Here is a 22,192-nt window from a genome sequence, read left to right as displayed (position 1 = left end):
CACCTGATGCTTCCACAAGTGATTAAACAGGAGAGATAGTTGAGGGAGGCAGGTCTAATTCAGTGGTTCGGCTTTCAAAGGTCTGATAAACTTCAGCTTGCTCCCAATTGTGCCGGAAAGTGGAGTTGACTAGCAACGGTAATGCATCTAATCTGTTCCACCACCTCAAGCAGTTTCACTACACACAATATCTTCCTTATTCTGGCTGAAGCACTTATGTAGTTTGTGTTGTATCTAAGTTATTTCTAGTTGATATAGGTTTGTTTATTTGACGGTGATATCGTGTTCCTTTTATATAAATGAAGGCTTTCTGCTTTCTTTATCCTGGATGAGGCACTTTTGTTTTGATCTGTTAAATATGTTTACAAAAGGATAAGAAGCTCTGCCTCTGTTGTAATGTAAAGTTATTTATATTGGTAAAATGTAAATAGGTTATTGGTTTGTGTTTGACAGAGATGTCATGTTTTTATTTTGCTACATGCAAATAAAGGTGAGCATTAATTCATTCTGACCATTTTTTTTTCTAAAGTATTATACAGTTTTTTTTTTATGAGAGGAGGCTTTAAAGACAGTAATAGGTACAGATTTCCATTGCAGGGATTCCTAACAGTTTTTCTGAGGCCTTCCAAATATTTATATCGATATCGAAATTATATTGTATCGACCGAAATTAAGGAATGTATCGTGATGTTAATTTTGGCCATATCGTCCAGCACTAGCTGTAAATATGTCATACTGCTCTAACAAAGTGTATCTCATTTTATCTTATAAATATCTTTGTAATTTTCTGACTTGCAGTATATCTCTACCCCTCACCTTTTATAATCAAATATTTAGTTTTTCAATACAATAATTTCAGTGACCGGAAGCAGAAAAAGCCTGTATTAAATGTATATGCTTGATGAAGAGTCTCGACCTACCCCTTCCTGTTTTTATGTTCTAGAAATTAGATAATATTACTTTTTTTATTCAGGTGTAGGACCATTTATGGGATAATTTATCTGCATACAATCACAGCTCCAGAAATGACATTAATCTGTTTTAATAAGGCAGTATGCCATAAAATATCGTAAGAAATAATGTTGCCAATATTTTTGAATATCATGAACTATATTACCCTGAAATATGGAGCCATATCACCCACCCCTAATTATCACATTCAGGGTAGTACTTTCTTGCTGTTTTAAGCAAAAGAAAAATTCACACTGTTTTCATTTCCTATTATATATCTTCTAGAGACATTTTATATATGTTTATGTCCAGTATAATTTATTTTACTTTAATCCTGCATATATGGAGTGCATTATTACCCAGCAAAAAGCTACACATCGGCCCTTCGTGGGCTAAGTGCGGGCACTGTGGGCAGGGGCTAGCCCATTAAAATTCCAAACAGGCCCAACATGGGTTTTCTGTGGGCAGCCTGTTCATTGGCCGGCCCACTCAAATCCTATAAAAGGCCGCTGTGGGCTAGCCTGAACTGGCCCAGTGCATTAATGCCCCTGTAGGCCCAGTGTGGGAATTATTTGGACAGCCAACACTTTGATGCGCCCACACAAATCCCAGGCAGGCCCACTGTGGGTCAGCCCACATTCAGCCTGCACCATTTCACACCCTGAAGGGCCAGTGTGGGATATATGTGGGCAAAGCACAGTTTAGCATGCCCACACAATTCCCATGCAGAGCCAGTGTGGGTCAGCCCAAATTCAGCCTGCACCATTTCATACCCGGTATGGGTTATATGTCGGCAACCTGCACTTTGGCATGTGCACACAAATCTCATGCAGGGCCACTGTGGGTCAGCCCTAATTCAGCCTGCACCATTTACACACTGTAGGCATTGTGGGTTATATGTGGGCAGCACGCACACATATGTGAGCATGCCCACACAAATCCTATGCTAGGTTACTCTGGGTCAGCCCAAATTTACCATACAATATTTTACAATCTGAAAGTTTGTGTCATAACAAGTTCATATGAAGGGTATCTGAATATTTTTTATTGTTTTTGTCTGTGAGAGCTAGGTAGATTAGCTAGCTTAGTGGATAGGAGCAACACTGTGTGAAATGTAGTATCAGCTCTGAAAGATTTTCTAAACCAAAAGTGGAGAAAAATCAAGGTACCACAGCAGAGTTGTGCAGAGACCTTTGGAGGGACACACTCACACACACACTCACACACACACACACACACACACACACACATAGTAACATCTCATATTTTTCAAGACATATACTGTATAGCTATACATTTTTATTTATAAAAATATTTTTATTTAATATTTTGGATAACTACGAATTTGCTCCATGGTGCTGATTCATAATCTCACCTTTATTATTGGTAGTGCTGATAATAAATAAATAAAAATATTAAATTATAAATGTTTTTGTGCTTGACTATACACTTTGTGTAAGCCAGCAAGGTTATAAAAGTTACATATTTTTTTATTTTTGCGATATTTGCGATAATTGTGAGGATCATGTAACCAACGAATCCACCCCCCCGCCCCCCCCCTCCCTGCACGTGCCTTTACCACAGAGCAACGATCAAGCTTAAAGGCAAAGTCAGTGAGTGACTTTGGTCTGTCAAAGTGACTGAAAGGTAAGTTATAATTTCTGTTCTACTATACGCTTTTCTATTTTTTGCTAAGATACGCTAATGTGGTGCTAATGCAGTTACCACTCTCAGGTTGTTGTAGCATTATAAGGGTAGCTATGTTGAAGTTAGCATTGTGCTAAAAAAAAGTTAGCATTGTCCTAAGTTAGAATGAGAATTTACCTCACATTTAAATAACACGAGGGGCTCCCAAGTTGGCAGCTTATCTCGGCTCTTGGAGAAAGACTGCTGTTAAGTAAGTTAACTTTATATCCAAGTATGTCAACAATAACCAGCTAAGGGAACAATGGCTTGCTAAGGGAAATATTAAGGGAAATGGAAAATGGAAAGATATCCACTTAAGCTGAGGGAAAGATAGCCAGTTAAGCTAAGGGAAAGATAGCCAGTTAAGCTAAGGGGAAGATAGCCAGTTAAGCTAAGGGAAAGCTAGCCAGTTAAGCTAAGGGAAAGATAGCCAGTTAAGCTAAGGGAAAAATAGCCAGTTAAGCTAAGGGAAAGATAGCCAGTTAAGCTAAGGGAAAGATAGCCAGTTAAGCTAACGGAAATATAGCCAGTTAAGCTAAGGGAAAGATATCCAGCTAAGCTAAGGGAAAGATAGCCAGTTAAGCTAAGGGAAAGATATCCTGTTAAGCTAACGGAAAGCTAGCCATTTAAGCTAAGGGAAAGATAGCCAGTTAAGCTAATGCAAAGATAGCCAGTCAAGCTAAGGGAAAGATATTCAGTTAAGCTAATGCAAAGATAGCCAGTTAAGCTAAGGGAAAGACAGCCAGTTAAGCTAAGGGAAAGATATCATTTTAAAAAGTTTTGGTATTTTTGTGAACCTGATATCCTGATATCGGCCACCTCACATGTTTATAGAATGTAACTACCAGTCACACACAGTGACTGTAAAGGCTATTTATGTTTCAGCATGAATAGCCTGAAGAAATTCAAATTCAAATAACTATCACTATATAAGAATCACTGTAAGCAAATACAGTCTGCAAATTTCTCTAAAATTAAGCATTGTACATGAAAAGACACTAACAGATTGTAACGCCAGGTAGTGAGGAGTGACCCGAGCCGAGTTAAAAACACAAACAGTTTTATTAGCAGTAAAGCTAACAGATACTGCTAACAGAATAGCCAGGCAAACAAAGATCTCACCGATGACAGAAGACGTAGTCAAAAATACAGTCCGGGTTCGTAACCGAGAAACAGTCCAACCATACATCAAATCCAGAAAGGGCAAAACAAAAGACATAAACCGATAATCCGAAAACAGGGTCGTAACGAGAAGGCAAAAACAATACACAGGAAAACGCTTAGTATGTAACATGAGTTAGCAATACCTCGCGGAGTTTGTTTACAAGCGGCCGCCTTAAATACAGGAAGCTAGAGGAGAATGAACCGGAACTAACTCAGAACACCGGTGAGTCTGAGCGTCGGAGCGTAACATGATTGGGTGAAGGTGAGCGTGTGTTGTTGACGTTATTGTTCATGGGATCTTGGGAAATGGAGTCAGGTAGCGTGGAAGGAGAACACGGCCGCGTGACAGTACCCCCCTCCAAAGAGTCCGAATAATCCGAAGGATGAGGACGACACAAGGAGACAGCCCCCCCAACCTCAGCGGAGTCCTGAACAGGTGGCCCAGAAACGGGAACGGAATGGATGGAAGCCCTGGACCTGGGACGACCCCTCCTGGGACTGCGGACAGAACTGAGGGACCGGACAGAGACAGAACCACCGCGTCTACCCCTTCTTGGACCTGGAGACCTTCTCCTAGGGCGACCTCTGGGGCGTGGTGCAGGACGGGATGGATGAGACCGGTGAAAGTCATCCACCATTAAAGGATCCAGGACATCAGTTGCCGGAACCCAACTTCTCTCCTCAGGTCCGTAGCCCTTCCAGTCCACCAGATACTCCAGGGCTCCCCTTCTCCTCCTGGAGTCCAAAAGTCGTTCTACCGCATAAACCGGGCCACCGTCCATAGCCACCGGAGGAGGAGGAGACGCCCCAAGCGATGTCTCATCCAACGGACCAGGGATAACCGGCTTTAATAGAGACACATGAAAAGAAGGGCATACACGGTAGTGAGAGGGTAGATCGAGACGGTAGGTAACTTCATTAATTCTCTTAATGACTTTGAAAGGACCAATATACTTAACTGAAAGTTTCTTATTAGCATCTGGTTGCCGGAAATCCCTGGTAGATAGCCAAACCCGATCACCAGGAGAGTAAAGGGGGGTCTCACGGCGTAGGCGATCAGCCTGTTGTTTCTGCCGTTGTAAAACAGCCTCAATGCGTCTGTGAGTCTCCTCCCACACTTCCTCGCTCCGACGCATCCAATCGTCTACCGCAGGAATATTAGAGGGTTCGGCTGACCAGGGCATGATGGGTGGTTGATATCCTAAAAAGCATTGAAAAGGTGTCATTTTAGTAGTGGAACTGATCAGTGAGTTCTGAGCTAGTTCCGCCCAAGGGAGAAATTTGGCCCAATCATGGACGTTGTTAGAACAATAGACTCTCAAAAACTTTCCTAGCTCCTGATTCATTCTCTCACATTGTCCATTGCTTTGAGGGTGATAGCCAGAAGATAAACTAACAGATATACCCAAACTACTCATAAAGGCAGACCAAACTTGAGAAATAAATTGGGGACCACGATCAGAGACAATATCTTCAGGGATACCGAAAACACGAAAAACATGAGTAAAAATGGCTTCAGCAGTTTCTAGGGCCGTAGGCATTTTACTAAAAGGAATGAACCTAACTCCGCGAGAGAAACGGTCTATAACTGTCATGATAACTGTTTGACCCATAGATTCAGGAAGATCAGAAACAAAATCGACAGCTAAGTGAGACCAAGGCCGAGCAGGAACGGGCAGAGGTACTAATTTACCAGCAGGTAGAGTACGGGGAGTTTTACTCTGAGCACACACAGTACAGGAGGATACAAAATTGTGGATGTCAGATCGCATATTTTCCCACCAGAAACGACTCTCTAATAATTGAAAAGTGCGGGTCTCGCCAGGATGTCCTGAAGTAGGAGAAGTGTGAGCCCAAGTAATGAGTCTATCTCTGCACTGGTCTGGTACATAAGACTCGTCTGGGGGGCACTGCAAAGGAGGAGGGGATGTAGAATTAATTAGATTGATCTCCTCCGAGATATCCCATCTGATAGGAGCTAAAACTATACCTGGTTTTAGAATTGTAGAGGGTTCTGAGGTCTCTACATTATCTTCCTCATAAATTCGTGAGAGGGCATCTGCCTTGGTGTTTCTGGAGCCAGGTCGATAAGTGATTACAAAATTGAAACGAGCAAAGAAGACAGACCAACGTGCTTGACGTGAGTTCATACTTTTCATAGATCTCAAGAATTCTAAATTTCTGTGATCAGTTATTACCACGAAAGGATGTAGTGCTCCCTCTAACCAGTGTCTCCATTCTTCTAAAGCTAATTTAATGGCCAATAGTTCACGATCACCAATACCATAGTTCCGTTCAGCTGGGGAGAGTTTGTGGGAGAAGTAGGCTACAGGGTGCATCTTACTGGGAGAGCCAATATTTTGGGAGAGGACAGCACCTACTCCAACACTGGATGCATCTACCTCAACAACAAAGGGCTCTTTAGGATCTGGATGTTTTAACAAGGGAGCTGAAGTAAACACCTCTTTGAGAGAAGAGAAAGCATCTGATGCTTCTTCAGACCAGATCAACTTTCTAGCATTCCGTTTCAATAGATTGGTCAGTGGAGCAGCTACAGAACTATAATTACGAATAAATCTTCTATAAAAGTTTGCGAAACCAAGAAATCTTTGTAGTTCCTTTACTGATCTAGGGGTTGGCCAGTTAACTACAGCCTGAATCTTCCTATCATCCATAGTAATGCCTCTGGCACTAATAACATAACCCAAAAAGGAAATGGTAGACAGATTAAATTCACATTTTTCCGCTTTAACGAAAAGCTGGTTTTGGAGAAGACGGGTCAATACAGCACGAACATGGGAAATGTGTGTAGTCAAGTCACATGAATAAATTAGAATGACGTCTATAAAAGCTATGACAAATTTTCCTAGCATGTCACGGAGTACATCGTTTATGAAAGATTGGAATACGGACGGGGCGTTCTTGAGCCCAAACGGCATAACTAAGTATTCATAGTGCCCTCTAGTGGTGAAAAAGGCAGTCTTCCACTCATCACCCTCTCTAATTCTCACCAAGTTATAAGCACTGCGGAGATCTAATTTAGTGAAGATGGAAGCTCCGCGTAGTTGTTCAAGCGCTACAGGTACTAAAGGGAGAGGATAGGGATAAGTTTTGGTAACTGCATTTAGTTGTCGATAGTCGATACATGGGCGCAGACCTCCATCTTTTTTTTTTGACAAAGAAAAAGGATGCGGCTACAGGAGAAGTGGAATGACGAATGAACCCCTGAGATAGAGCCTCCTGCACATACTCCTCCATAGCACGTTCCTCAGTTTGAGTTAAAGGATATATACGTGACTTGGGAGGTATCTGATTGTCTATAAGCTCTATAGCACAGTCATAGGAGCGATGTGGGGGAAGTTGAGTAGCACGTGACTTGCTAAAAACTTCATTCAGATCAGAGTAATCAGGAGGAATATGTGCAAGTGACTCCAGGCCAGGACTCTCTACAGTAGTAGATTGGATCATTAATTTAGGAACAGTAATGCAGTGATCATGACAGTATGGAGACCAAGAAATAATTTCACAGTTAGACCAATAAATCAGGGGATTATGTTTTTTCAACCATGGAAGTCCTAATATAATTTGATAATTAGTGTCCTTCATCACAAAAAACCTGATCTCTTCTGAGTGCAGAGCGCTGACGTTGAGCTTGACAGGAGTGGTGGTGTGGGAAACAGCTCCTCGGCCAACTGGGGTCCCATCCACCGCAGACAGTCTCATAGGATTTTCCAATGGTTCGAACGGAATCTGGAGTTGTCTGGTCAGCTGCTCGTGTATAAAGTTCCCCTCGGCACCGGAATCAATCAGGGCTGGAAACACAAATGAAGAAGACTGGCAGAACAGAACAACAGAAATAATAAAAGATCTTGAAAACATATCAGGACTGAGTCGGCTTACCCCTTTAGCGTGTGGAATCCTCTCCACACGCTTTCCCGAGTTAGTAGCAGATGGCTCATATGGACGGTCCGGGTTGCCATGATAACCATGGGAGAGCCCACCGTAGGACGAGCCTGAAGTATCTTGGTGTTGAACTCGGGAGGGGCAAAGCTGACAATCTCGCAACACATGATCTGCTCTGCCACAATAGAAGCATAATCCAGCTTGAAATCGTCGCTTTCTTTCTTCTTTTGACAAACGGGTAGCGTCTACTTGCATGGGTTCCTCATCCCTGAGTGTGGTCCGTGGAGTAAATCCAGATGCGCGTGGCGTAGCAAAACGAGGAGAAGTAGCAGCAGCTCTACGGCCAGGTACTGAGCTCTGTTTGAGCTGATCAAGTCTGATGGCTAAAGATATAAGTTCATCCAAAGGCAGCCCATCATCCTTGCAAGCTAATTCGGCCAAAACATCAGCCCTGAGTCCATTTCGAAACATCACGCGTAGAGCTGGTTCATTCCAACCACTACCAGCAGCCAAAGTACGGAATTCGAGAGCGAAATCAGACACGGGTCGGTTTCCTTGACGTAACTGAACCAATAACTCTCCCTGAGATTGTCCATGATGCGGGTGATCAAAAACCAACTTAAATTCCCTGAGGAAATGCTCGTATGGGCTATTTTCTATACTAGGCCAAATAGCAGTAGCCCAATCCAAAGCCTTGCCGGTGAGACGAGATATAAAAAACGAAATACGCGCAGCGTCGGCACTAACTGCTGAATTAGCAAAAAATAGTGACATCTGCAAGAGAAAACCTCTGCATAAATCTGGCGAACCATCATATTTATCAGGTTTGCTTACCGGAAAAGCGTCTGCCGAGGGAGCGATAGCAGGAGAGCTAACCGGGGCCTGGTTAGCAGAGGCTAGGCTAGCTGGAGTGGCCACTCTCAGCTGGGCAAGCTGAGTAGCGATATCCTGAAGGCTAGCAGTTATCTGAGCTAGCTGAGAGTGTTGATCTGACTGCTGGGTAGTAAGAGCAGTAACGGTGTTAGCAAGGCTCTCAAAAAGCTGGCTATGCTCCCCTGATTCCCGACTGCCTGCTGGAGGTCTTTAAACTCGGCCATCACTTCAGGCGAGGTATTCTGTAACGCCAGGTAGTGAGGAGTGACCCGAGCCGAGTTAAAAACACAAACAGTTTTATTAGCAGTAAAGCTAACAGATACTGCTAACAGAATAGCCAGGCAAACAAAGATCTCACCGATGACAGAAGACGTAGTCAAAAATACAGTCTGGGTTCGTAACCGAGAAACAGTCCAACCATACATCAAATCCAGAAAGGGCAAAACAAAAGACATAAACCGATAATCCGAAAACAGGGTCGTAACGAGAAGGCAAAAACAATACACAGGAAAACGCTTAGTATGTAACATGAGTTAGCAATACCTCGCGCAGTTTGTTTACAAGCGGCCGCCTTAAATACAGGAAGCTAGAGGAGAATGAACTAACTCAGAACACAGGTGAGTCTGAGCGTCGGAGCGTAACATGATTGGGTGAAGGTGAGCGTGTGTTGTTGACGTTATTGTTCATGGGATCTTGGGAAATGGAGTCAGGTAGCGTGGAAGGAGAACACGGCCGCGTGACACAGATGTAGTATTTACCTGACTGCATTCTCATATCTCAATATTATCATTTTAAGAGGCCGTGAGAAGATCAAACATGCCACCACCAAAGGATGCAGAGATCGAGCAGGTTGCAAAGGTTTGGCTTTGGAATGCACGGGACCGTTCAGGTGGACGGAAGCATCGTCTCAGCAGCAGTCTCTTCAAAAAAATAGTTAATTTATGATCTATGCTATATTAATGCATAAACAATATTCATTTTTGATATGATTAACTATATCTGTTCTATTTATGTAAAGTACATCTATTTTCTCCTTCATTATTATTGCTGTGAGATAAAAACCTTAATGCAAAAACTAATGTTATATTCAATTAGAATTTTTTTTACTGGTTTGATTGGGATGACATTTTGGTTCCAAGTCTACAAGCAAGAGGAATAAAATTAATAATAGAGATCAGGGGTGGGTTTCCTGAAAGCTTCGTTACGCTAAGAACTTCGTTAACTCGTACTTAAGATTGATCGTTAATTAAAGAGTGTTTCCCAAACCCGTGTTTAACTAAAGTACTACGTAAACTCGCTCGCAGATTAACGAGTGCCCTCACCCAGTCGTTATTCTTAAGAGCTTCTTTAGGGGATCTCTACTTGCAGTTCAGCACCTTAAACACCAGGGACCGCCAATTTTGAGGGAGAAAAATTTTAATTTCCCTGGTTGAAGCAATTATATTATGTTACTATTAATTATAATAAATTATATTATATATATAATTATTATTATAATAATTAATATTATTATATTATATTATATTATATTATTTCCCGTGTCTGCGGGTGCTCCGGGTTCCTCCCACAGTCCAAAGTTCAGGCTAATTGGATGTCGGATAAAAATTGCCCCTTAGGTGTGAGTGTGTGAGTGGATGTGTCTGTGTGTCTGTCTGCCCTGCGATGGATTGGCGGCCTGTCCAGGGTGTATACTGCCTTCCCCCCGGTGCCGGCTGGTGTAGACTCCAGCCAAACCCCCACCCCCCCGCGACCCTTAACGGATAAAGCGGTTGACGATGAGTGAGTAAGTGAGTGAATGAGTTATATTATATTTTATTATATTATATTATATCACATATTATATTATATTATATCATATCATATCATATATTATATTATATTATATTATAATACCAACTTTCTCTGTGTAGTCTAACTGGGCATACTGGAATTGACCAATCAAACCCATAAATTATTAAAAATCCAGATTCCTGCAGATGATGCTCACGGTCTAAGCAAAGCTGCAAAGTCACCAAGTCCGTGGATTCTGTAATCAGGCTGTTATGTGGCATACACACACTTATATACACTTCCCACCAGCCCGGGACACAATACAATATATTTCCATGCTATTGGGAAAATCCCTGGTACTGTAGGTCCGGTGCAGGGGACGCCTGCAGTGTCTTTACTCACACCTACACGTATTGTAAAGGGTATCGGTGAATGTGCAGGTAATATTTAATATTATTCTTTAATCAGGTGCTTCTAACCAACATTGTGTCCGTTCATCTGGGCAAACTCTGGGGTGTGTCAGCTCGCAAATATATAAATACCAGTCAAAAGTTGACACGTCTCATTTTTTATTTATTTATTTTTTTTACATTGTCGATTAATATTAAAACTATGAAAACAATTAATTGACGCATATGGAATTATCTAGTTAACAAAGAGGTGCATGGCCTTCAAAATCCCCTGACCTTAACCCAACTGAGCTGTTGAGATGTTGATTTAGGATGAGCTGGAGCTTTACAGTGTGTGTGTGTGTGTATATTGAAGAGTTAACGTTTATTATACCTTGGGTGTGTTGACAAATATCCTTCAATAATGATTACTTAACTTTAGCATCTATAATTACATAATCATTGTGTGAAACCTTGTATTTTATATGCATTTATATAGAAGATTATCCAATCCTCACATTGTATTTTATACACATTTATATAGAAGATTAACCAATACTCACAATATATATTCTTTACACATATAGTTAAACATTGCTTGATCAGGCATGTAACTAACACAGACTCTATTATATGACAAACTAACCCACATGATACATAAGGCATTTACTAACACATAGGATCTATTGTATGGCGGACTAACCACGTGTTATTGACATATTAGCATATAACATATGGAATCTATTGTGTGACTTGTTTAGCTCACGCTTAAGGCATTTTGGTCACTGCATGATCCTAACTAACGGCCATCAATCATCGACTGGTGCACTCTGTATGAACTAAATTGATACAGAGGAGGCTCTTAGACCAAAGCGGCCTTCTCTGTGTGTGGGTGCCTCCCTAAACCTGCAGCTCTTCAAAGCGGGGAGTGACGCACACTCACACAGATAATGCCACAATGTTCAGTTCTGGCTGGACACAGTCAAGGCCAAGCACTAGTGGTCCGGTCAGACACGTGAAACGGATTACTAACACGTGAAATTATGCATACTAACATGAGATGATTTTAGCAACGCCTCATCAGCAGGTTTCACGTCATTTGGGGTATAAACATGGAGTCAGATCAGAGGGGGGTCAGAACTTTTACTATTTGATGGCTGCTAACTGTCTTGTATGTATTGGTTCTCCTGAATTCAGTATTTTGTAATAAATACTTGATTTGCTTTCAACTCCACTCCACCTGTCTGCGACTCTCTCCATCAAAACGAACACGCAGGGGAGTTGTACCCCGGATGGTGGATGGGGGTAACCCATCTTTCATTTTCTTTTTACAACAATATATATATATATATATATATATATATATATATATATATATATATATATATATATATATATATATATATATATATATATATATATATACACACACACACACACACACCGGAACAATAATTATTTTTATATTATTATATTATTTTTATATTATTAATAATTATAATAATAATAAATTAATATTATTATCAATATTACTATTAATAATAGTACAATATCTATTAATATAATATATATGTATATTAACAATAATAATTTTAATTTTTTATTAAACATTAAACATTTTTTATTTTTATTAAACATTTATATATAAACATATGACTTATTTATTTAGCCATATGTATCTGTAGGTGTATTTAATTAATGCCAAAGTACATCCTTTTGTAATTTAAATTTCAAAATATGTATAATATTGATGATTACAACACTTTTTTACATTTTTAGGGTGTAATACTGAATAAATACTGCATAATAATCAATATGTGTGGATCGATTGAGTGCGCTGTTTCAGGGGAGGATTCAACAAAGACGTTCTTTAACCTCCTTTGTTAATTTTCACGTTGCGAAGCTCTTTGGGAAACACTCGCAGAACTGGCTCGTTCTTTACTCACGTCATTCGTTAGTTCGTTCGTTATTCGCTAAGGTTGTTCGTTTTCGGGAAACCCACCCCAGAGGCTTTGTTCCAGTAGCAATAATAGTATCAGTTTATTATTCATCTACTACATCAGTCTAGTGCATTTAAGTATTTATTCAAGAATATGATTTGCTGTTTTTATTGATGTTTATATATATATATATATTATATATATATATTTTTTTATTTAAGTTGTATAATTCTTTGTTATTTTGTATTATGTTTGATATTTATTTTATACCGTTTATTATAAATACTGTTTTTGCAAATGGAGATATTTATGCAGTACATGTTTATCTACATGCTAAAATATAAATTTGGGATTTAATTTACTTAAATACTGTTGTGTGTTGTTTATATTTTATACATGATACTTTGTAATAAACTTATTAATTTACTATACACTTTAAATTGTGTTATTTATATAATAGTTTTACAGCCAGTTGCAAAAAAATGTCAAAGTGCCAATAGCACAGCTTTAAATTTTCTTTCTTGAAAAGTGTTCTCTGTTCAATATTGCACAGTTCTAAAAATTTGGGGCCACAATTGGTTTTCCGCTGAGGGCATGTGTGTGTGTGTGTGTATGTGTGTTAGAGCTCTGCAAATCTCTGTTGGCCCAATGTGCAAATACCCATTGGTCCGATTTGGGCTGCCCATATGGGGGCGGTACCGCACCAACCTCATTGGCCCTGTGTGGGCATGTTTGCTGGGTTGTATCATGACATTATTCTCACCAAACAAAATCACATCATAAAACATTTTACTATTGCTAACACATTTGTAAATCTGTACATAAAAATACTGTGTGGAGCATGCACCATGTTTTTTAATGCGTCACGAACAATGTAGAAAAATACTGAATAACAAAAGCAGTTTTGTTAAAAGGATACAGCAACTGGAAATAGGGGCACATTACATTATTTTTAAAGGTAAGTTACAGTTTAGCAACCTTTACCTTATCAAGCCAATGCTAGCGACCTAGCCAAGCTAGCTAGCAATTCCAAACATCACATACTACCAACAGCGTGAATGTCCTAAAAACATGAATTTGTTATTAGTTGTTGATATATAGCCTAAATGGTAGGATAATGTACACACAGTTTGTAATGGTTAATCCTTTTCGTTATATAGTTAACTTTAACCGTTAGGTGTGTTATTCTGCTATAACACCACTGGGTCATTTTACAAGCTAATATTTTAGGTTTTTTTTCTGTCAGGATGAGTGAGGCAGGCTGTGTGGTGAGGACCAGGTCGATATGATTACTCATTTATCTATCTATCTATCTATCTATCTATCTATCTATCTATCTATCTATCTATCTATCTATCAAATTAATTTAAACACTGATTTAATATTTTTTCTCTCTTTTTTAAAGAGCATAATATAAAATATTTCAGCATGAAAGCTCATATTTGTTAGCTGCTGGTTAACTAGTTAACTTTAGGGCATGGTATGTGTTCAGAAAGGGGGCAGGAGGTGCAGAAATTAATTAATATTGTCCATTCCTTAATTCCTCTGTGATGGGGAGCTGAAATTAGCTCTGATTATTTTTTATTTGATTTATTTTTTCCGTTCCGCCTTAAATGCGGTAGCGCCTGCCGTCTGTTGCACCATTTAAGGTGGAACGGGAAAGTTAGCTAGCTAGCTAGCTACCGAAACGAACTACTAGCGAACTTTTTATACTTGTTATGAAGAATTCAGCCATAAAACATCAAAACTACACAATAAACTAAGGCAATACAGTGCTAATCGTAATTTTTAACACGGAAAATACTTGCATTTGTGGGTTTCTTTGGTCGCTTGTTCCGCCATCTTGCCAGTCATTCTCATACCCCTCGGTACGAAGTGTGGGTCTGGAAAATCTCCGTTTGAAGGGCTAACTAGCCCTACCCCTTACCCCTACCACTTCTTCCTAACAGGAATCGGGACACCCCTACCCCTTGACGTGCACGCGCAAAACAGAGGAGTAGGGGTAACTGTACGTCCACACCGAACGCGATAAAATCGCTCTGTGTCGCTCGTGCAGCAGGCGATGAGTCGCTTGGGGGCGTGTCTCACTCAACGAGCTGTCGCTGGTGGGCGTTTCCAAACACAGGCACTCAGACAGCAAGAATACAGAAACAGCCTGTCTACACAATTCTAAAACATTATACACTCGTACAAACGTTTCGCATTATTTAAAATGCACGTCATATGCATAAAAATGATTATCTATTAATCTCCTTATGTGTTAAAACATTTATTAATGTAAAATGTGTTAAACCTGGCTTTCAACGAATGAGGTAAGCCCTCTGCTCTGAACACAAAAAGCTGGCACTGAATCTGTTGATTTCTTTTAACCAATAAGCAGTGTTCCCTCAAAAAACGAAACAAATGGAGGGAAACTGTACTACATAAATACTAAACCCCTCTCAAAACCTCCATTTTGCGAGCGGAATAAATCTTCAGTAGGAACAGAAAATCAGATCAGCGATTTCAGGCCGGACACCGGACATATGAGAATCTGTTTCTGATTGGTAGTCGCCGCCGCGCGTCACTGCTCATTTGCATAAAGTTGAGCTCTCGTCAACTCTCTCGCATCGCTCAAACCGCCCGCTTCGCGTCGCGCCGCGCCGCGTCGCTGCCCGTCGCCCAGTGTCGCTCGCTCTCATTGAAAATGAATGACTTCCGGCTGCTTTGTCGCTCGCGTCGCGTTCGGTGTGGACGCACAGTAAGGGGTAGGGCCAAGGGGAGAAATGGGATTCACCCGAAGTGTTTTGGTGCTGAAACGGCTGTACCTCAGAGCTGATAACCCGACCGGGGCAGAAATAATTAATTATTAGGCAAAATATGCTTCAGTACCCGCTAAAAATGCACAGAAGAGTGACTAGAACTGATATAAGAGCTCATTGTCCCAGTGACTTTTCTCAAAAATACTTATATTTGCTTAAAACAGCACTTTTTCACGGAGCTCCTCAGCTCTGTTTACCTCCTGGGAGGCATTCAAGCTCCTCTGGAGCTACAATTAATAAATAAAAGCACGCGGTTCTCTTGTTGATGCAGGGAATTGTAGTTCAACATAAAATCACAGAAAAATAATGACCTTTTTACTGTTACAACACATCAACCAACCTCCAACAAGAGAGAGAGAGAGAAACTTCTCCATACCTTCTGTAGTTCAGCTGATCCTGCTCTTTCTCCTCTCCAGCTACATCTTACCCTCATCCGGGTTATGTAGAGCCCCGCCCCCTCCCCCGCTATATAACATTATACCCCATCACCGCTAGAGGGAGCCCGCGAGGGAGTCCTCAATGCATGGAGCTGAATGGAGCTAATCAGCTAAAACTCTCATTTAAAACACTGTATAACTACTTCTCTGGAGTTTTCCTTTAATTTTACAAAGTAGAACAAAGTATTTAACTGAAATAGGAAAGAAAATGTGCCTCTATATTTCCATTTTCTACAACAAATGTTTTATTCAGTAGATTTACTAGCATTACTGCTACTGATGCTGGAGTTACACACAGAGCTCGTTTAAAATAATTAAAACTGCAGTTCATAAGCTTTAATAATTATCTCTGTGGTGATGAAATAGTTTTAGTTCTATTTTTTTTAAATAAGTACAATTCTTACTGTATAATGTATCAAACATTTATAAATTATTATTTTGCTATTCCAGTTCAAACCTTTTTTTAAATCTAAATTTCATTTAAAATATTATGGTTACATTTTCTTTACATTTACCTTCTTGATTTAATGCAGATTCTTGAAAAGGATATCGTACTGCAGCAGATCTTGTTTGTTGCTCACCTTGTCTAAAGTCTTTCTATTTATATATTCTGAAAGCTTTTCATAAATTGAGGTCATTCACAGCTCCTCCCTGTAAAATCACTCTCTGACATCACAATGGACCATCCTGATTTCTGTATAGAAGGGTACTTCACACTTATAAACGCATTTGAAATTTCATATGCAAATATCAGTTTAAAAGTAATAATTATAAAAATAAAAGGATTTGTTTAAGAGTTCATTGTCAGTGTCACAATTGGTACTCTAAAACAACAGCACTGATCTTTCCATTGTAATTAGTGTTATTTGTTGGAGTTTTACAGGAACAAACAGACAATCTCTATAGAGGGAAAAAAAAACTCTGCTCTGAATCTCAAGCCACTTGACAGTCTGAAATATATAAAAAAACGTATAAACAATTTTTTATTCTAAAAAGTATCAAACAATTATAAATTATTTTAAATGTTTTGAAATGTTTAATACTTTATAAAATATTTTTTTTATTAATTTCATCCAAACAGAAAAAACTATAACTATTTAAATTACAGCAGAGATAATTATTAAATTATTATTTAAACTGCAGTTTTAATCATTTTAAACAAGCTGTGTCTAACTCCAGCATCAGTGGCAGTAATGCTAGTAAATTTACTGAATAAAAAACATTAGTTGTTGAAAATGGAAATATAGGGGCACGTTTTCTTTCCTATTTTAGTGAAATACTTTGTTCTACTTTGTAAAATTAAAGGAAAACCGCAGAGAAGTAGTTATACAGTGTTTTAAATGAGAGTTTTAGCTGTTTAGCTCCATTCAGCTCCATGCACTGAGGACTCCCTCGCGGGCTCCCTCTAGCGGTGATGGGGTATAATATGATGTAGCGGGGGAGGGGGCGGGGCTCTACATAACCCGGATGAGGCTGAGCTTCCGGGGTCTGTAGCTGGAGAGGAGGAAAAGCAGAATCAGCTACAGAAGGTACTCTCTCTCACACAAACTCTCACTCACTCTCCCTCAAAGGTAAGTGAGCGCTGGATGTTAATCTACACAGATTTCTCTCTGAAAACTGTTTATTTGGGTGTAAAGCGCTTCTGTTTATGTAAACTTAGATTTACAGATTCTTTCAGCACTAAGGCAGGAGCATTAGCATTAGCAAAATTAGCTTGTAAAATGACCCAGTGTTGTTACCAATACCACACCTAACAGCTAAAGTTAATTATAAAGGAAAGGATTAACCATTACAGACAGCTTGCACACTATCCAACCATTTAGTCTATATAACAACAACTTAACACAAATTTAATGTGTTTAAGACATTCAGGCTGCTAATAGTATTTTATTGTTTGAAATTGCCTGCTAGCTTAGCTTAGTTATCTAGATAGCTTTGGCTAGTGAGGAGTAACGGTTTATTATATGTTGGGTTTATTGACAAATATCTTTCAATTATGATTACCTATCTTAGTATCGATAATGACAATAATCATTGTGTGAAACCTTGTATTCAATATGCATAACCAATACTCACATTGTATTTGATCATCTTTATTACTCAGTGTATTTTACACGCATTTATATAAAAGATTAATCAATAATCAATATATCCTTTACACACATAGTAAAACATTGTTTGATATGGCATGTGACTAACACAGACTCTATTATATGACAAATTAACCCACATGATACATTTACTAACACATTAACATATAACATATGAGATGTAGCTCAGGCTTGAACTATTTTTTGTTTACTGCATGACCCTAACTAACGGTCATCAATTCGACTGGTACGGGGCTAAATTGCTACAGAAGAGGCCTTAGTTCAAAGCGGCCTTGATGAGCAAGTGCCTCCCTAAAACCTCTGCTTCCAAGAGGGGGGTGACGCATACTCACACAGATAGTGCCACGATGTGCCATGATGGAAGAACACAGTCAAGGTCAAACACTAGTGGTCCAGTCAGACACGTGAAACTTCAGTACTAACACGTGCATGCTAACATGAGATGATTTTAACAACGCCTCATCAACAGGCTTACGTCATTTTGGGGTATAAACGTGGAGTCAGATCAGAAGGGGGGTCAGAACTTATGCTGGGTGGCTGTTAGACGGTCTCTCATGTGTTAGTTCTCCTGAATATTCAGTTTGTAATAAATACTTGGTTTGCTTTCAACTTCACTCCACCTGTCTGACTCTCTCTATCAAACGAACACGCAGGGGAGTTGTACCCCGGACGAGAGGTGGGGGTAGCCCACCTCACATTTTCTTTTCTACAACAATTTGGTGACCCCGGCCTCTGAACGAGTCTGACGAAGGACAGCATCCGGCACTGATCCACTCACGGCCGAACTTAACAAACCAGGTAAGCAGAGCCTGTTTAATCAAATTCTGCATATTGGCTATTTCAAATTTGAGTGGAGCGGCGCTCTGGCTGCTGTCCGGAGGGGAGCAGTAAGCATACCAATGTGTTTTACTCGTCTTTTGTACATATGTGAGTAGAGACTGTGGGACCCTAAATTAGGATATTAGGGATCAATATATGCTATATTACTCATATATTAGTACAATTTGGCCATATATGAATGAGTTTATTGAGTTCAGTTAAAACTCTGTCTGCTCTTCCTCAGTAAGGCCCAGTCTGCACTGGGTACGGCTGTGAGGGGGAGACAGATAAGAAATATGCTGAGTCATACCAGGTGTCTAAAGGTGGTGCTTAAAGCCCCCACCTTTGTTCACCCAAATACTGTATAAAAGTGTGTGTATTCCTCTGTGTTTTCAGAAGATCGGAGCTTCCTGACTGATAGAACAATAAAAAGATCAACTTAGAACTTCAGAATGACCCGACTTCTCCTTTCTTTAAAACTCGAGGCACTCGTCTGTTTTTATCTTCTTTCTTTTGAATTTAGAACTTTACATCGATGCATGACTAGATAATCTTTAAGAGTCTATTTTAAGCTAGCCCAAGGCTTCCCTTTAAGGGAGGCCAAGAGTCGTCAAATTACGAACGACATTTTGGCGCCCAACGTGGGGCCTTGAAAAGAGCCCATACGCAATAACGATTAGAGACAAACAGCTGTTGACATCCTGTGGCGAAGAAAGACAATTCACTTCAATGCTGAAGGAAAGGTGAGCATAAAACCTTTTTCAATTTAATTACTGAAAAAGAAATAGTGTGTTTTCTTGCTCACAAAGATGTCATTGCTTTAGAAGTTAAAAGAAAAATTAAAACTTTATAAAAGATAAAGTAACATTTAATTGAATAACAAGCAGACGAGCGCTATGATTTAAAGAAAGATATATACATGTTTAGAAATATGTGTATAACAATATAAATTGAAACCAATTGATCAAATTTAATGAAATACTTGATGAGCATTTTTAGCGTCTAGACGCCTAAATTCCAATAAATTCCAATAAAATAATTATATGTTAATGTCTGTCTAGTGTATGTTGTATGTTTCATCTCCCGGGCGTTAAAGACGGGACACGTCATAAGGTGCGATCTAGAAAGCACGACGTTAGACTTGATAAAAGAACATGAGAAAAAGAGAGTAATACAGAAAAAGAGAATAAAGAGAATAAAAAGAGAATAAGTATAAGAGCGACGCCAGAGAGTGAAGCGTGCGCTGAAAAGAGATATAATGAAGCGACGCCAGAGAGAGAGCGTGCGCCAAAGGCCTAAAAAGAGTAAGAGATAAAGGGGAAACGGCTTGGACACCGTCTGTTTAACAGAGGGTCGTAAGAGACCAAGTCCGTCTCTTTGTTCCATGAGCGTAAGTTGAGACACTCTATCCTTGACTGTATACAGCGGAGATTGATTCTCACTCGGAGAAAAACGCTTAGTGCAGAACGCCACTGTAACTGACAAAAGAGACGAGGGAGGCTATTCAAATCTGACTAGCAGGGTATATGTTTTGTGTTGTCTGTTTACAGTCTGTGTTTAAGTAATGTCTGAGATCTCCATTTTTGTTAAAATATTAAAATGATGGCTGTGCAACATAGAGGTACCTATGATCATTTTGTGTAAATTATTATTGTCACATGTATGAGTGTGTCAGTGTTGAAAGGGTTTGTGATGTTTGATTCCCAGGAGAGAGGTGATTGCATGTATGTAAATGTTGTTAGAAATGGTTGAATTTGATATATGTACATTATTGCTGTGCAATATTGCTGCATAGAATGAACTACTCTAATTAGCACAGACGTGTGCTGAGAAGAGTTGTTAGAATAGTATCTGTTAACGTAAAGCTTAACAGGAAGTTTTGATAGAGTGTTGAGTGTTGACAGAGAGAGAGAGAGAGATAAATAAATAACAGAGATCTCTAGAGACCTGGGAAAGGTAAATGTTATGTGTTTGTTTGTCACTGTCTTTGTTTAAAAGCATATGCTGTGGTTACCATCTTGAATGTTTTTAGTATATACAGAGCTCTTAATATATGTAAATTTATAAGCACAAAGCAAGGAAATACACAAGAATTAAATAGATCTATGACACAAGAGAAAAGCGCTAAAAACATAAATGTTTGTTTGTTTGTTTGTCTGTAAATTATATGTTTGTTTATAAACTATCATGAGCTTCTTTGAGCCCGAGCAGTACAGCTAATATAACGGGACAAAGACAGTTATTATAAGTATAAAATATTATTGATTCCATAGACCCCAATATACTGTATTTAATGGTAATATATCTTTTATGAGCTCCTGAGCCGAGTCATAACGGTTGAGGAGACATAGACTGAGATATTTCCGATAATGAGCCTTTTGGAGAGACAGAGATGTTTGCGGTTAAACGCTGATCAACGAAGAGTGTTGAAAATTAAGCTCGGATCTACCTCTAAAGGGACAGAACAGTGAGTGTCACTGATAATTATACTAGTGAAGTGTTCAGTATTACTTATCAATAAAAATGTGTTAAAAATGGATGCTAATAATTATGGAAACATGCTTATGAGCTTCAAATTTATATTGTTAGGGTGATTATATAAGAATTATGACTATACTGAGATTGAATATGATTTAATGTTTCAGCCCTTGCTCAATATGTTTTACAAGTGAAAGTGTTATTTTCCTTGAAAAGTCGTTAGGGTCTTCAGTAAGCTACAATTAATAGTACGTAAATTAATAATGAATGTTTATATTAGTCTATGTTTGCAAACAAAGCCATTACTGCCTAATAATATGTGCGTCTCTTAGTCTATTCATTTTTACAGGCATTCAGTTAACCTCAGTTTGCAGAGGGAAGGAGAGACCGGGGGCGAGAGAGGGGCAGACAGGCCCTCACCCACACACACACACTCTCACATACTCTCTTGCAAACACACACTGAAAAGCACTCTTACACACTGCGCACCTACACGCAGGCGGACAATACCTTTAACAATCACACCTATAGTTATATACGTTAGTAAACACCTATAACATGAAAGAGACCATGGAACAATTTTTAATGATAAATGATAAATTACAAAATCCTTATTTTTTCATTCTGAAACTCTCACCATAAGACCTGGTGTCACACCATCTGACAGATCACATCACACAACAATCTGAATGCAAAAATCTGTATTGTCTGCATTCAGCTAACAAATGAACTTGGTTTGGCAAATGACTGAAACCATTTTCGGTTACAGCAGAATCACAAAATTGTTGAATAACATGTGAATCATGCTCAACATAGAATACATTAGCTACTCCACTTACTGTATTCATTACACTTTAGATACAGGAATTC

At 39.3% G+C, this 22,192-nt stretch overlaps 6 protein-coding genes across 8 annotated transcripts in view; 4 read left to right on the top strand and 2 right to left on the bottom strand.

The window, feature by feature from the left end:
• The window catches only part of LOC125801482 (zinc finger protein 239-like), a 297,730-nt gene that overhangs the window by 4,271 nt on the left and 271,267 nt on the right, over nucleotides 1–22,192 (bottom strand). The window contains exon 2 of the mRNA XM_049478264.1: nucleotides 7,418–7,613. The gene's annotated coding sequence lies outside the window, so the exon portion shown is untranslated. The remainder of the gene's footprint in view (nucleotides 1–7,417; nucleotides 7,614–22,192) is intronic.
• LOC111197414 (zinc finger protein 239-like) overlaps nucleotides 1–22,192 on the top strand; it is a 191,982-nt gene that overhangs the window by 49,964 nt on the left and 119,826 nt on the right. The gene's annotated exons all lie outside the window — the stretch shown is intronic.
• Nucleotides 1–22,192, top strand: part of LOC111188866 (zinc finger protein 585A-like) — a 191,980-nt gene that overhangs the window by 49,962 nt on the left and 119,826 nt on the right. The gene's annotated exons all lie outside the window — the stretch shown is intronic.
• Nucleotides 1–22,192, top strand: part of LOC125801425 (zinc finger protein 239-like) — a 140,676-nt gene that overhangs the window by 49,953 nt on the left and 68,531 nt on the right. The window lies entirely within an intron of this gene.
• The window catches only part of LOC125801188 (general transcription factor II-I repeat domain-containing protein 2A-like), a 173,610-nt gene that overhangs the window by 133,555 nt on the left and 17,863 nt on the right, over nucleotides 1–22,192 (top strand). The window lies entirely within an intron of this gene.
• Nucleotides 1–22,192, bottom strand: part of LOC125801198 (zinc finger protein 585A-like) — a 171,059-nt gene that overhangs the window by 144,040 nt on the left and 4,827 nt on the right. The gene's annotated exons all lie outside the window — the stretch shown is intronic.

This window comes from Astyanax mexicanus, chromosome 4, assembly GCF_023375975.1.
Source record: "Astyanax mexicanus isolate ESR-SI-001 chromosome 4, AstMex3_surface, whole genome shotgun sequence".
In the NCBI taxonomy this organism is placed as follows: domain Eukaryota; kingdom Metazoa; phylum Chordata; class Actinopteri; order Characiformes; family Acestrorhamphidae; genus Astyanax; species Astyanax mexicanus.
Note: the sequence above shows the minus strand (reverse complement) of the source record. Positions and strands in the feature narration are given on the sequence as shown.